Genomic DNA, 17,270 nt, shown 5'->3' with positions numbered 1-17,270 from the left:
GTATTAAAAACAAACAGAAAAACCAAACACGTGGCCTAGAGAAGAGAGAACATCATCCAACTGAAGAACAGAGAATAATTCAGGAAAGTCTGTAAGTTTCGGCTGGGTGAGTAGGTGTAATGATGGCTGGTAAGAGATACAACAGGCAAGATAAACAGGGGCAAGACCATTTTGAATGATCTTGTAAGAAATGCTGAAATAATGATAAATCATTGATCGTTCATAAGCAGAGGAGAAATGTGCCCAGTCTTACATTAACTATATCCCGTGCTTATTTCTCACTTCATTAAAACTATAAAAAAGGAAGCCATAAGTGTTATTTACTGGGTTTCTTAAATCCCAACGTTTGGTTGTAAAAGAGTTGAGAGTTAGGGAATTATCAGACAAAAAATGTTGTAGGAGACACATTTATTGTCATTATTTTTAAAAATGAAAAGAATCAAATATATCTGTAAACTGGGAGAAGATTGCCCCAGTGAGGAAGTGACTGAAAACAGATCAGAGAGATGGAGTAACCATCTCCACTGGATGTGGGAGCAGTTAAGCTCATGAACACAGATGGAGAAAGTGGTAGAAATCTTGAAGGGCTCTTAGCATTAGCAGAACCACTTACAACTATGGTCCTTGAATCTGGACACATAGCTTAATTCAGATGCAATGACGGTCAATCTTGAGAACTTGATCACCCAAGTAAGTGTGATTTATCATAATGATAAGGATACTGGGCTTCACTTCTCCTCTGCCCCTTTCAACTTATGACTACTTCTTTTCTAGTTCATGAAATAATTTTCTACAAAAATTACGCCAGATAAGAATAAACTGATTTATCTTGAACAGAGGTCTAATATTCTTTATTAAAAACTGGATTGGCAAAAATGAGCAGAAGACCTAAACAGACATTTCTCCAAAGAAGACATACAGATGGCCAATAGGCACATGAAAAGATGCTCAACTTTGCTAATTATTAGAGAAATGAAAATCAAAACTACAATCAGGTACCATCTCATACCAGTCAGAATGGCCATCATTAAAAAGTCTACAAACAATAAATGGTGGAGAGGGTGTGGAGAACAGGAAACGCTCCTACACTGTTGGTGGGAATTTAAGTTGGTGCAGCCACTGTGGAAAATAGTATGGAGGTTCCTCAGAAAACTAAAAATAGAATTACCATATGATCCAGCAATCCCACTCCTGGGCATATATCCAGGGAAAACTATAATTCAAAAGATACATGCACCCCTATGTTCACAGCAGCACTATTCACAATAGCCAAGACATGGAAGCAACCTAAATGTCCATCAACAGATGAATGGATAAAGAAGACGTGGTATGTATATACAATGGAATACTACTCAGCCATAAAAAAGAACAAAATAATGCCATTTGCAGCAACATGGAAGCAACTAGAGATTATCATACTAAGTGAAGTAAGTCAAAAAGAGAAGGACAGATACCATATGATATCACTTATATGTGGAATCTAAAATATGACACAAATGAACCTATCTATGAAACAGAAACAGAATCACAGACATAGAGAACAGACTGGTGGGTGCCAAGGGGGAGGGGGTTGGGGGAGGGATGGAGTGGGAGGTTGGGGTTAGCAGATGTAGGCTTTTATATATAGAATGGATAAACAGCAAGGTCCTACTGTGTAGCACAGAGAACTATATTCAATATCCTATGATGAATCATAATGGAAAAGAACATTAAAAAAAGAATGTATATATATGTATAACTGAATCACTTTGCTGTACAGCGGTAGTTACCACGGCATTATGGATCAACTATATTTCAATAAAAATAAATAAATAAATAAAATGCAAACACACACACACACAAACTGGATTGGACAAGTAAGAATGGAACTCTTAAAAGGCTTAGAGCATGTACTCTTAATATGATGAATTCTGTGTATGATCCAAACATACTCTGAAATTTCTTGTAAAATGTGCGTGTGTATTTTTCAAAACAAAGATTTTATAATGCACTGGATGTTGAAAGATATCTGTGACATTTAAGAATGTTAGAACCACCAGAACCTGAAACAAGCTTTTGGCATGTGGTCTAGCCATACCCTTTAAACCATACTATACTTCTTAGTTCTACAGAGTCAGGCAGAAGGCACTTTTGGCCCTCATGTAGATCATCAAAAAGTCTCTTTCCCATCCCTCAAAATTAAATCATCCTCTCCCTTCAAATACCCTAGGCAGAACACATATTTATTCCTGAACTCAGAGGTTATAATCCCAAATTTCATATGTTCAGAACTGGAGAGAAATGAATAAAACACCGTTAGACAGTATTTCTGCCCAGGTGGAGACACTTTGTTCAACCTCCATGTCTGCTCTTTTCTATGTTCCTCTCTTTTACTTTTAGTGTATCTGTTTGATACCTACTTTCTTACATCAGTAAGAATCTGGGATATGGGTAAGGGAAGAATGTGTGAAATCAATTAACATTATAAACACCTACTATTTACTCGCCCTAATTTTTCTTCCCTGGCTACCACAGCTAGATATTACTTAGGTATCACATCTACAACCTCTTATCCACCTCAATTAATGATCCAAGTCTTAATTGGGCAGAAATTATTTTGTTCAACATAATCTTATAATTTGGTGGAATATGTAATAAGTCTGAGGACTCAACCAAACAATTTGTCCCTACTTCGTCTTTGCAAGTTTTTGCTGAAGACTAGAATCAGGATCTGACAAAGCGGTTTCTAATCCATGACTTCCACTTAGTCCTGTGGGACTTCCTAACTCCAAGCACTGAAAGTCTATTCCCTAAGCCTGAGTGTTAACCTGCATGCTTTTCTTCAGTGTTCCATCAGTGTCTCTGTTCCCAAGTCACCATAACCATGTGAAGCAAGGTGTCATTTACTATTATTTATTCTACTTAAATTCTGGGATAGTCCTGAACATAAACTGGCATGAATGAAGAAAAAAAATCATCAGATATTAAATTCGGAAAACAATGAATATATCCAGTCCGGTGCTGGGAAATGTTTAACCATAGGCTCTAAAAACACAAGAAAAGCTCTGATCTGTAGCATACTCGTTCCATGGCTGATATCAAGTTATTAAGTGGGATCCTTGAACATGAATTGGGAAGAGATGTACAAAACCAGCTCTCTTGAGCTTCTACGGGCTGGCTCCAACACACCACTGGATGCCTTATATACATCAGGCAAAACAGAACGAACCAGCAATAAAATTGTAAAAAATTTCCATTTATCTTGATAGCCTTCCCATTGCCCCTTTTTCAATATACCTTTCTAAAATGTCAAAAACCCAGGTCCTGTCGTGGAGATTTTATATATATGTATGTGGAAACATTTATATATATACGTATATATATATATAAAGTTAAGAAAGGTACGTATTTTATAAAATTACATGGAAATAAATATATTTCCTTGTTATAGAATTATATTAAACTACATTTTACCAAAGTTTACTTCCTATCAAGTTGCTATATATATAACTGTAATTAAAAATATTCTATCAGAAAATGCAAAAAAAACTATGAATAAATTGAGAGAAGAACGTTTAACAATATCGCTAAAATTTAATGAAATGGAAAGTAAAAAGAATGTCTTCCAAAGACATTCACCATTGTTTATTTGACTTCTAGGGTAATATCATTATATGAAGGGAAATATGGGACAGTTGAAAACTTGAAGAATATCACATATTCAAATTATTATTAGGGTTGTGAGATTTTAAAAAAATTCTCTTTACCTTGTTTCCTTTCAGAGTTAAAATCATATAAATTAACCAAGTTAATATTTCAGAAACAAGAAAAGGAATATTTTTGAATGCAGCAACAAAGAGGAACTAGCATGATGGCAAATTCTGAATTTTAGGAAAAGTTTGACCCTAGACCTGTATTCCAGGATACATTTTTAAAAAAATTATTTATATCCTGATAAAAATAACAGTGTGTACACTGTTTAAGCCATTTTACAATGGCTTAAAAAGAAAAATTATATTGCTTATATACATATAAAGTATATTTGTCATCAGATACATTAATAACAGAATAATATTAGAATCACTGGAGTAACAGATAACATTATGTTTCTAGGAAATGTCAATAGTACAAGGCGTATTTGAACCTTTTTACTTCCTAGACCTCACTTTTCAACTGAGAAAATGAAGGTTTCTAAGTGTTAAATAACTTACTCATGGTCTCCAGGACTCCACAAACTCTCAGTGGAACAACAATTTCAAGCTCTTCATTTCTGGTAAGATGGAAAAGCATTTGCCAGCTAGTGGTATTTTGGCAAATGTTTTTTAAGTACCTGGTATTGTACATACTGTAATGTATAAACATATTAAGATAAATTTTAATTTGTGGGTTTTATTTATTCTAGAGATGATAATAAGAAACATTAATCAACTTGTTAATATATGAACTTATATGTCAAGATATATTATTCAACCCTTAACTTATTTCTGATGTGCTCTATAAAATATAGTGAAATATATATAAATATAGAGAAATATATTCATTAATATATAAATATAGTGAAAATATATCTTTCCTAAGTAAAGTATAGTGAAAATGTATTTTTTTCCTTTTTGTAGATAACATGGATAACATACCTCCTTTGGTACTCCCAAAGCTGACATCATGTTGATAGAAACTATATCATATATACACATACACACATACACACACACACACATTTTTACATTTATCACTGTCAAAGTGTGCTTTGCTGACACATCTATGAGTATTAATGTACTTGTAGAAATATTCGTAAAATAGACACAATATGTGTTGTTGCCTTGAAAAGGAAGTAACTTGATTCATCTAGACATTTCAACTTTAATAAAGAGAGAAAAGTTAAATTATACTTTATGAGAAGGAATCATAGTGACATTATCCAAGAATTACGCTTGTCTTATTTGTTGGCATACTACTTTGTGGTAAAGCATAAATTAAGTGACTAACTGAATAGGTCAGAGCTAGCTGCTTTTGATATTATTCTGCTAACAATAGCAATGATTTCAATACATGAGAAACATCACTGACATTGTCCCCATTAATTGATTTCCACAATTAAAATTCCTCAAGGGTAGTGGGGGATGCATATTATGAACACAATTATGCACTATATCACTTACTCTTCAGTAAATGAGATATATTCCGTACCATTGATTTTGGAATTGTAAGCTACCTCTCAGTTTCAAGGCATCTACATTTTTTTTTTTTTTTTTTTTGCAGTACACAGGCCTCTCACTGTTGTGGCCTCTCCCGTTGCAGAGCACAGGCTCCGGACGCGCAGGCTCAGCGGCCATGGCTCACGGGCCCAGCTGCTCCACAGCATGTGGGATCTTCCCGGACCGGGGCACGAACCCGTGTCCCCTGCATCGGCAGGCGGACTCTCAACCACTGCGCCACCAGGGAAGCCCCAGGCATCTACATTTTAACTTGAGGAAAGAGAAAAAGCATGGATTTTAAAATTCCATATAATAATGCACACAATAATATGAGCCATTTGAAAGCAATTTTAATTAACATAGTTTCAGCATTTTTTCAAAGTTTTAAATTTTGTTTTGTTTTACTTATTTATTTATCGTCCAGAGAGGAGATAACTAGTTATAAGCCACATGATTTTGCTGTATAGTCCTTAACTGGGGATGTTGTGTATAGCATGCAAGCCTCAGAATTGTACTATTTCTGTTAGACTACTGAACAGTGATATGTATATTGATTAGTACTTTGGAGTGAGATTCCAAATAATTAGGAAAACGACAATGACTGGCACTACAATAATAATTTTTAATTTGGAAAATAATTTAAAAGAATTCCCAGGCTCATAAACATAGTTGACGCACACACACTCATGCACATGCGCGCGCATACACACACACACACACACACACACACAGACACGCACAAGGCCAAGTCATTCTCTCTTTTTTTTTTTTTTAACATCTTTATTGGGGTATAATTGCTTTACAATGGTGTGTTAGTTTCTGCTTTCATTCTCTTTTTTAAATAATGGAGACATGTTTAATTTTGGTTAGAGCTAATTAAAATAGGTTTCAGGAAGAGCCCTTCCCCAAATTTCATTACATGGTTTAATAAGTTAAGACACAATATGATTTCAAAGCAGTGATGAGAGAGGAAGACCTGTTTCTAGTTTTGCCTTACTTTATTATTCTTGAAATCTCTAGATCTGTGCTGCCATTATTGTAGCCATTAGCCACATGTGGCTATCAAGCTTTGGAAAGATGCCTAGATCAAATTGAGATGTGTGCAGTAAGTGTAAAATATATACTAGATTTCAAAGACTTAGCATGAATAAAAGAATGTAAAGTATTTCATTAATATTGTATATAGATTTATGATGAAATAATATATTGGCTATGTTGGGCTAAGTGAATATATGATGATTAATTTCACTTTTGTGGCAGAAACACATCAATGATTATAACAACATGTGAAAACAATGATGAGATATGCTTGGAAAATACGGAAACTCTCCACTAGAAATTATCTACGTGCCACAACAATGAGACTGTCTCAGCTTACAGTTCATCCTCTACCCAAGATCATAGAGGAAAGACTCCTCCTAATTGTCTTATTACTTCCGTCAACCTGAAATTCACATTCAGTTTTACATCCTCCCAACACAACAACCCTACTCTCAATGTCCCTCACTCCTACTATCACGTTCTTCCCTTAGTTTCCAGGACATCACAATTTCTTCATTTTTCTCTTACCTCACTGACCACAACTTAAAGTCTCCTTTTCTGACTCCTATTAACCTTACACTCTTAACACAGATGTACTCTAGGTGTCTGTTTCCAATCCTCTTCTCTTTTCCATATACACTCCCTTGTTGATCTCCTCTAGTCAAATGGCTTCCAAATTCATCTATATGCCCTTGGTTCTCAGATTGTTATCTTCAGCCTGAATTTCTTTTCTGAACTCTAGTAACATATCCGAATGCCAGTTTGTTATCTCCACTTGGATATCTAATAGATACCTCAAAACTTACATACCCCTAACTGAAAAATTCTATATCCCACATACCTCCAACTTTCTACACTCGCAGTTTTCCCCTTTGCTCGTGTCAGCTGCATCCTTTTACCTACTCAGACCAGTAATCTTTGAGTCAGCCTCCACTCTATTTCTCTCACGACTCCCATACAATTAGTCAGAAAATTCTGTTGCTCTACCTCCAAAATATATAGTATCCACCATTTCTCATCATTCCCATTGGTATTATTTCATTCCAAGCTACCATCATCTGTTGCCTGGATGACTGAAGGAGCTTCCTAACCTGCCTCCCTGCTTCCACCCTTGCTCTCCTCCAGTCTATTTACATTACAAAAGCTGGAATAATCCATTACAAGTAAGTCAGATCAAATATTAATTTTCCCCAAAGCCCTCAACTACCCATTTCACACAGTGTTCAAGTCAAAATCCTTAGCACGACCCAAAAAGACCCTTCATGATCTGGATACCCTCTCCCATGTTGCTCCTCTGACTTTATCTTCATTTCCTACTGTTCTCACTTAACTCAACACTCTAAGGCTAGGTACACCTGTGCAAATTCCTTGACGTTCTGTGTTAAAATTAAAAAACTTTCCTCTCTTCTATTTCCCTCTTTGAAGGAAAAATCCTAGTTCTTAAACTGGCATTTAAAGATCTCAGTTTCATCATTTCAGCCTTATCTCCTTAAAATCTCCAGACCTATTACCCATTGTCTCCAAAACACATCATAGCCTTCCCCACTCCTGTCCTAATACTCATGCTGTTCTCCCACTTCCTGTGCATCACTCTCTGTTTGCTGCAGTCTAGCCCTTTGTCAATGTTCAGGCGAACACGTGTCTCTTATCTCAGGATTTTTCTCATCAGCAAAGCACATGCCATTCTCACTTGTCCAAAGTCCAGTAATTATTAATATCTCTACTTATCATCAACTATGAATTATACTGCTTTTACTATTTGCTTCTTGCCTTGATATCTAGATTATAAATTCTCAAGAGTAAAGATTTGAACTACGCTAAAATCCCTAAAGTAATAAGCATTTTATATTGACTTACTCATTAAAGAGTTTCACATTATATTTTTCATTGACTAATTAGCTTAGCTCTTGACACTCCATATCTTCAGAAATACTTTTCCATACAATAAAGCATATGTAATAAAACATACTACATTTTTTCTTTTATTTTTATGATCGAACTTGGAGCATGATTAAGAAAGGTGAACCAGAAGATTTTACATTCATACTGCAAATAGAAGAATTTATACTAAAATTAAACAAAAATAGTTAAGGCATAGAAGGATTTATACTAAAACTAAACAAAAATAGTTAAGGCATTTTGATGGCTTGAAAAACTCTCATAATAATAGTTAAAATTTCAGAGATTTTATATATCATAAGCACTTTACATCCTTATTTTTGTTTAATCCTCATAACACATGCTTATTTATACCTGTTTTGGAAACGATGAGACTGCATCTTAGGCACAGTAAATAACTTGTGCAAGGTAAAAAGCTCACAAGTGATACAGGAGGGAATTAAATCAAGGCTGTCTTATTCACACAGTCACACGTAAACACATTCAGAGTGAAGACTCATTAAAATATATGACATCCAAATCTGACTTTACAGATGTAGAAACTGACTCATAGGTCAAATGTCTTGACAAGGTCATACAGGTACTAAATGAACAACTAAGATGAGACTAGGAAGCTAGTAGCTCCAAGCATGCTCTATTTCAGTAGGCAGATACCAGTCTTTGAGTTAATGCCTGAAGGCTAGCTGTATTTGCTATAGGAAGCTTAAATAATATATTTGTATTTGCAAAATTCTTCAATGTTCACTAGTAAACCAACTCCACAGATGTAGGTAAATATACTAGTATCTAGTATACTAGATAACTTTTTTTTAAGTGAGCAAAGAATCAAGATGAGTTAAAATTTATATATATATATATACACACACACACACACACACACACACACACACATACATACATAGAGACAGAGACAGATGGACTTCCTGTGTTTCTGAAGAGGAGACTGCACCATTCTAGGTACTTTCCATTGCAGATCTACCAAAGAGTGTGTCTTCACTTTTTTCACTAACTCAGATGTTCTCTTCTTTTCCCCTAATGCCTACACTAGAAATTCATTTGACATTTGCAGGTATTCATAAGGGAATTCTAGTTACTTCCTACACATACCTGTTCTGATATAGCCAAAAACCATTTGGTGACATTATCAACTCATTAAAGTGAGAGATGTGACAGAAAGAGCACATTTCACATGGAATAAATATAAAAGCGTCAACCACTTGAATGGAAAAAAAAATCCATCTGGCTGATTTCTCTTTGAAAAATGAGCTGTGTATTAAACTCCTTCCTTAATACGTGACAGCCAATTAATCTCAAAATGGGGAGTAGCATATAGTATTCAATTTAGTTAAAACCAATATTAAGCATAACTATATGTAACACATGTGCTAGATTAGAGAAAAATTATTCAGAAGAATAAAAGAGAGTCACTTCCCTTAAGGGTGCTTGTCTTCTAAAAGGAAGGGAGTAGTTAACGGGGAATTAGATAAAAATACATGCCAAAGAAATTCAAGATAAAATGAATAGCTTCCGTATTATAGAATGAGAATCAATCATTAGATCATTGAGGAGGAAATGAAAAAGATGCAAAGATGCTTTAGGTGACCCTTAAAGGAACAGACCAAAATATTTGGCATATTATCTACTATTATCATCTGCCTAGACCATATTTTGTTTTGCACATTGTGAAAAAATCAATGTATCATATCTAACATAAAATACTGAGTACTTAATATTACCTATTCCACTGTTGTTGATTACATGCTTATAAAACAGAAACCATTTTATATTTTCCGGTAAAGAATACTATTGATACACATAGCAGCCTACTTGCAAGATATTTGTCAAACCCTGACAATGAATATTTATGAAACTTAACTTCCCCCCAAATATTTCAAGCATTTAGATATCAATCTGACCAATACTGCACCTCTAATGTATCTTCATTTGTAAGACATCTCTTAATTCTCTTCACCAAAGAATTCTGAAAGAACTGAGGTAGTGATTCCAAACCAGACCATACAGATTACCTGGCTGAAAGATATATCACATAGCTCACTGAAAATTTTCTAATATAGCCTTAGCACGTTGGCCAAATATACTTAATGACTCTAGTAAATGGACGTTCAAAAATAAACTCGTTCCTTCTCATGAATGTATTAACATGATATGCCACAAATGATTATTCTTTTAAAGCAGATGGTACATTTTCAGCAACAATTATTGAAGAGTAGATAACTTTTAAACTAATTTCTACCACCTACCATCATGTTTCATTTGACAATCTGTTCTCTTCAATTCTAAGATTCCCATCTTTTGTGAGTGGAGAACTTTCTTAATGTGTTTTAAAGAAATTCAAAGACTTTGCTATTATACCAACTCCATCTAAAACTTGCCAGTGTGAAGCTACTTCTTCAAACCACAAACAGAAATCCCCCATAATTCCTGGCCATTTGAGGGAGATTCCACAGGAGGAAAGGTGCCAAAATTAAGTTACTTAATGGACCAAAATATGTGTTCAAATTCATCGCAGATACCATATATAGTAGTACAGGAGTTTTCAACAATAGATTAAATCATCTAAACAATTTGTTTATGTTTTCTGTGGGAAAAATATAATATTTTATTAGTATTTCAAGGTTGTTTTACTCCTTTAAAGAAGAATTAAAATGATAGTTGTTATGTTTATATTTATGACAGCCCTATATTTTTCAAGAGAATAAAAACTAAGGAAAGATGGGTTTCCAACTTCCTCTAAGAATCGTCAGGATTCTGGTTAGCACTGGCTACTCATATGTTAACCCTAATTTACTGCTTATTTGCCCAGAGTAAAGTTAATTCCATAATAACTGTACTTAAAAAGGGGGGGTATTTTTTGACCTAACATCACCATTTCTAAGCCATTAATGACAGATTCATTGTCCTCATGAAAATACAAATGAGCACTCTAGTGTCACATTAAATGGGAGCAAATCACAGGAATAGTATATTTAATTTTAAACGAGAGAAGTCTACTTAAATATTTTGTCTGTCTTAGTATACTAAAATTTCTTCGAGTAAATAAAAAACAGTATTTAAGATTCCTCTTAGAAAATTACTCCCTATTTTAATATTATTAAACTGACTTTAGGCTGTGATAGAGATATAGGTGATATAGCTCAATAGACTTGACACTGTAAGTGACAGAATTGATGGACTCAAATGGAGGTTGTACTATTGGGGTGGCCAAAAAGTTCGTTCGGGTTCTTCCGTAAGATAGCATGGGAAAACTCGAATGACTTTTTGGCCAACCCATACATTCCCCTGATATTCCTTCTGACTTTGTGACTAAAGATCATAAAAAGTGGTAATTTTCAAGATGAGATATAACATTAATATGAAAGCATTAATCTTAATAAAATCCTTGGATAAATTCCTTTGATAAATAGAAGAACACACTGGTCACACTTGATGGCGCAACTCAGTATAGACATTATTATTTTTTTCTGTATGTAAGATATGGGTGAACAGTGGTAAAGGTGGGAATATAGGCAAGCTACCCTTAGTATAAGTAGCCACCAACTATAAGCAGCTATCCAGCACTTGAAATGCGGATAGTCTGAATTCAGAGGTACTGAGTGTGTAATACACACTGGATTTCTCAAAGTATTTAATAATGTAAAATACCTTTCATATATTACATGTATGATAAAATGATAATATTTTAGGTATATTAGGTTAAAAGTATATTATTAAAAATCACATCCTCTCTGTGGTACACACACACACACACACACACACACACACACACACACACACACACAGTGGAATATTACTCAGCCATAAAAAAGAATGAAATAATGCCATTTGCAGCAACATGGATGGACCTAGAGATTATCATAAAAGTGAAGTCAGACAGAGAAGGAGAAATATTTGATATCACTTATATGTGGAATCTTAAAAAATGATACAAATGAAGTTATTTACAAAACGGAAACAGACTCACAGACATAGAAAACAAACTTATGGTTACCAAAGGGGAAAGGGCAGGGAGGGATAAATCAGGAGTTTGGGATTAGCATACACAAACTACTATATATAAAATAAACAACAAGGTCCTACAGTATAGCCCAGGGAACTACATTCAATATCTTGTAATAAACTATAATGGAAAAGAATCTGAAAAAGAAACTCTCTCTATATCTATCTCTATATCTATCTATCTATACCTGAATCACTTTGCTGTATACCAGAAACTAACACAATGTTGTAAATCAACTACACTTCAATAAAAAAATAACTTCATCTGTTTCTTTTTTGTTCTTGAATGTGACTACTAGAAAATTGTAAATTGTATATATGGCTCTCATTTGTGACACTTACTGTAGTTCTATTGGGCAGCATTGCCCTACAGCAGGATTTCTTAACCCACAGTAAAGCAACACCGCTGACATTAGGATCTGGTAATTCTTTGATGTGGGAGGCTTTCCTATGCCTTGTAGAATGTTTGAAAGCATCCCTGGCCTCTACCTGCTAGATGCAAGAGCACTTTCCCCCAAGTTGTAACAACCCCAAAGTCTCCAGACACTGTCAAATATCCTCTGAGGGCAAAATTCCTTCCACTTGAGAACCACTGGTCTGCAGTATCCGAACTACTCTCACATCACTATACCAAGACAAGTTGGCAATACCAAATTTGCAAAAGGAAAAACACAGTTATCAGAAATTCAAATGCACTGCATTTGCTGATTTGATATGATTAGCATGAGAATTATTTTTCAAAATATTACTTTCTTTTGGAAACATGATGTCATTGTGACTGAGAATGTGTTCATAAAACTGAATTCAAACATGTATTTCCTTAATTTAGATATAAAATAAAGACGGTTCACAAAAAATGAAATTAAAATTTCAATATGTAATATTTGTTTTAAAAAAGATCATCTTGGGCTTCCCTGGTGGCGCAGTGGTTGAGAGTCCGCCTGCCGATGCAGGGGACATGGGATTGTGCCCCGGTCCGGGAAGATCCCACGTGCCGCGGAGCGGCTGGGCCCGTGAGCCATGGCCGCTGAACCTGCGCGTCCGGAGCCTCTGCTCCGCAACAGGAGAGGCCACAACAGTGAGAGGCCTGCGTACCACAAAAAAAAAAAAAAAAAAATCATCTTTTCAAGACATCGTGTTATTTTTCATAATGACAAATACATGCTCTAAATGACAATACCAGTTCAACTTTACATAAACAATATATTAATGTGAATATCTTCTTTCTGTGAATTCCCTGGTTACAACTGTGAATCACATCTGAAGAAAGATGGCTTTAAAATTTTTCTAATATAAATTAAAGTTTATATTTGACTTCATAATCAGTGTTTTACCACAAAAGGAGAATAATGAAACTGTACATGTTCAATAAAGCTCAAACTCCTTGTTTACTAATCATCCATGTAGCAATGTAAAAAGCAGCTCAAAATCCTAAAAACATAAGTGATATATGTTGATTATATTGTTAGGCAAAGAAATCTCTAGTATATTTAGCTCGTCAATAGTCCATAGGGATTTTTATCACAGTTCAGCTGTAAGCTCTTTCAAATAGTTACTATTTCTTTATTGTGTGGTACCACACAAATCAATTACCAACTGAATTAGAGCTTTTATATAATATTAATGACTGTGTTAATACTCAATGTTGTTTTCAACTGTGAAAAAGCAATGGGAGTTATCATGCCTCATTTGTGTTCCATTTGAAGCGAAGGCAATAACCAAATCTTTTTAGCAAGAAAATAAATCTGCATAATGAAATATAATCATTTTGTATAGTTCTTGTTTTTATTTTTTTTAAGTTTTATTTATTTATTTCATTTCTTTTATTTGTTATTTTTGGCTGCGTTGGGTTTTCGTTGCTGCGTACGGGCTTTCTCTAGTTGTGGTGAGTAGGGACTACTCTTCATTGTGGTGCGCAGGCTTCTCATTGTGGTGGCCTCTCTTGTTGCAGAGCACTGGCTCTAGGCGCACAGGCTTCAGTAGTTGTGGTGCATGGGCTTAGTTGCTCCGTGGCATGTGGGATCTTCCCAGGCCAGGGCTCAAACCTGTGTCCCCTGCATTAGGCAGGTGGGTTCTTAACCACTGCGCCACAAGGGAAGCCCCTCTTTTGTATTTTAAATTAAAGAAATGTGCATTTGAATTAACAGTAACTGCTCCCAAGACACAGTAAATTAATAATGTCAAAGTTTTGTTTTGTTTTTTCTCGCTAAGGCTTCATTAAAAAAATGGGGGAAGAGAAGAAAAGGGATGTTCAGATAAAGTGGAATAGCTAAAAGCACAGCTAAGCATTGTGTTCAGTGGGCTTAAATAGCACAATTTTCATTGGGACAACAGAGAATAGAATATAATAGGATAATTTACATTAACATGCTTATTGTCGAGTACATCCTCTCTGAGGATTTTACACCTACTCTATCTCTTTTCCTACCACTATTATCATTTTATACCCTAAAAACCGTTACTAGCTTGTGATCCATTGAGGGACAAGTCTGTTACTTTGGGTCAATGAATAGCCACAAGGTAGCACTGAACCTCTGTGACCCAAGGCTGTGACAGATATGTACAAATAAATCAATAAAATATTCCTCTGGTTAAAACTACTACCTTCCATTTCATAAGACTTATCCATTTCCTACAAATGTAATCTAACTCAATACAAATATTTACCAGTTATTTGAAGGGTGAGATAATTTCCTTGGTATAGACTGTCAAATCAGTTTTTAGACTAAAAATAAAAAACAAAGAAAAGTGTAGCTAACTGTTCACTGTCTCCCTGATTCTATGCTTTTTGTTACCATGCCAGATAACATTTCCTTTTGCATATTCACTGTGCAATGAGATGCTTCCAAGGGCCCAGAGCATTCTATTATATCTTGGTGAACACATTTTATATATGTTAATGAGAAATTTTGCAACCATAACCCAATCATGATGAGAATTGTAATAATTCTGCCACTCTGCCAAAGTAACCTCATTTAGGAGAATACTCTTCTGAAAAAACTACTTAAATAATAGACACAAAGTAATATGGGATCCAGAAAGGCAAAAACACAAAGTCCCAGGATAGGAAAGAGTCATTTAGACCCTCTCGTTAGAAATTCCTAAAGCAGCAAGCAACTACAGATAGGCAGAATTTCTTTCTCTTCTCTTCTCTCATCCTCCTCCCCTCCATTACGCCTCCTCCTCATCCTCCTCCTCCTCCTCTCTGTTTCTCCCCCATACTCTCTCTCTGAAGGAAAATAATAGTCAGCATACCGAACTCCTGAGCAGCTCTGGCCCTAGGCAGAACTGTAAAACAGGAGGAGATTATGTGTCATTTCTACTGACATCTTCAGTTTTTCTGTGCTATCCATCCATCCTAGTACCCAGCATCCCCCTGCTACCCACCGTACCCTGGGCTTAATCCTGCCATCTTACTCACTGTTGTTGAAACTACTGCTACAGCACCTACCAGTTCCTCAGGATCTCTCTCATTTATATTAACTCATAGGAAGATATTATGGAGTCATCCCCACTAGTGGCACATTAATTTTTAGATGATCTATTAAAGACAATGATTCAAATGAATAAATTTCTAAAGCTGAACTGAAACAAGAAATGATGCAGACTGGGGACAGAAAGGTTGGATCAAATTTCTAATCCACTTGTTTACCGTGAACACTGTATATACATTTCCTTAATCACATGATGCAGGAAAGTTATCTACTCAAAATTTGGTCTCTGAAAGTAAAAGTAGCTAGTGGAGAGAAAACTGATGTGAAAAAGATCATTCTTGTTTACTAACATAAAATAGCAGAAAAAAGGGGCAGGATATTCACGCAAAGATATTTTGCCCTGGAGAGAGATGCAAAGAAGTGGCATGTTCCAGCTGCAAAAATAAATGTCCAGGTAAATTATTTGGGGGTACTCCTCTGAGAGATAAACTCTACTTTTAAAATAAAACAAGAGACCTACAAGATGGCGGAAGAGTAAGATGTGGAGATCACCTTCCTCTCCACAAATACATCAGAAATACATCTACATTTGGCACAACTCCTACAGAACACCTACTGAACGCTGGCAGAAGACCTCAGACCTCCCAAAAGGAAAGAAACTCCCCACCTACCTGGGTAGGGCAGAAGAAAAAAGAAAAAACAGACAAAAGAATAGGGATGGGACCTGCACCAGTGGGAGGCAGCTGTGAAGGAGGAAAGGTTTCCACACACTAGGAAGCCCCTTCACAGGCAGAGATGGCGGGTGGCAGAGGGGAAGCTTTGGAGCCACGGAGGAGAGCGCAGCAACAGGGGTGCAGAGGGCAAAGCGGAGAGATTCCCACACAAAGAATCGGTGCCGACCAGCACTCACCAGCCCGAGAGGCTTGTCTGCTCACTTGCTGGGGCGGATGGCATCTGGGAGCTGAGGCTCCGTCTTTGGAGGTCATACCCCAGGGAGAGGACTGGGGTTGGCTGCATGAACACACCCTGAAGGGGGCTACTGTGCCACAGCTGGCCAGGAGGGAGTCCGGGAAAAAGTCTGGACCTGCCTAAGAGGCAAGAGACCATTGTTTCGGGGTGCACAAAGAGAGGGAATTCAGAGCACTGCCTAAACAAGCTTCAGAGCCAGGCGCGAGCTGCAGCTATCAGTTCCGACCCCAGAGACAGGCATGAAATGCTAACGCTGCTGCTGCAGCCACCAAGAATCCTGTGTGCAAGCACAAGTCACTATCCACACCTACTCTCCTGGAGCCTGTTCAGCCCGCCACTGCCAGGGTCCCGTGATCTGGGGACAATAATCCCGGGAGGACACACGGCACACCTCACACTGTTGCAATGTCACACCAGCCTCTGCCGGCACAGGCTCGCCCCACATTCCATACCCCTCCCTCCCCGCCGGCCTGAGTGAGCCAGAGCCCCGTTGCTCCTTTAACCCTGTCCTGTCTGAGCAAAAAGAGATGCCCTCAGGTGACCTACATGCAGAGGTGGGGCCAAATCCAAAGCTGAACCCCAGGAGCGGTGGGAACAAAAATGAGAAAGGGAAATCTCTCCCAGCAGCCTCAGGAGCAGTGGATAAAATCTCCACAATCAACTTGATGTACCCTGCATCTGTGGAATAACTGAATAGACAACGGATCATCCCAAACTTGAGGCGGCGGGATTTGGG

The sequence above is a fragment of the Neophocaena asiaeorientalis genome, unplaced genomic scaffold (genome assembly GCF_003031525.2).
Source record: "Neophocaena asiaeorientalis asiaeorientalis breed wild unplaced genomic scaffold, Neophocaena_asiaeorientalis_V1.1 scaffold482, whole genome shotgun sequence".
NCBI lineage: Eukaryota > Metazoa > Chordata > Mammalia > Artiodactyla > Phocoenidae > Neophocaena > Neophocaena asiaeorientalis.
This window is presented reverse-complemented; position numbering follows the sequence as displayed.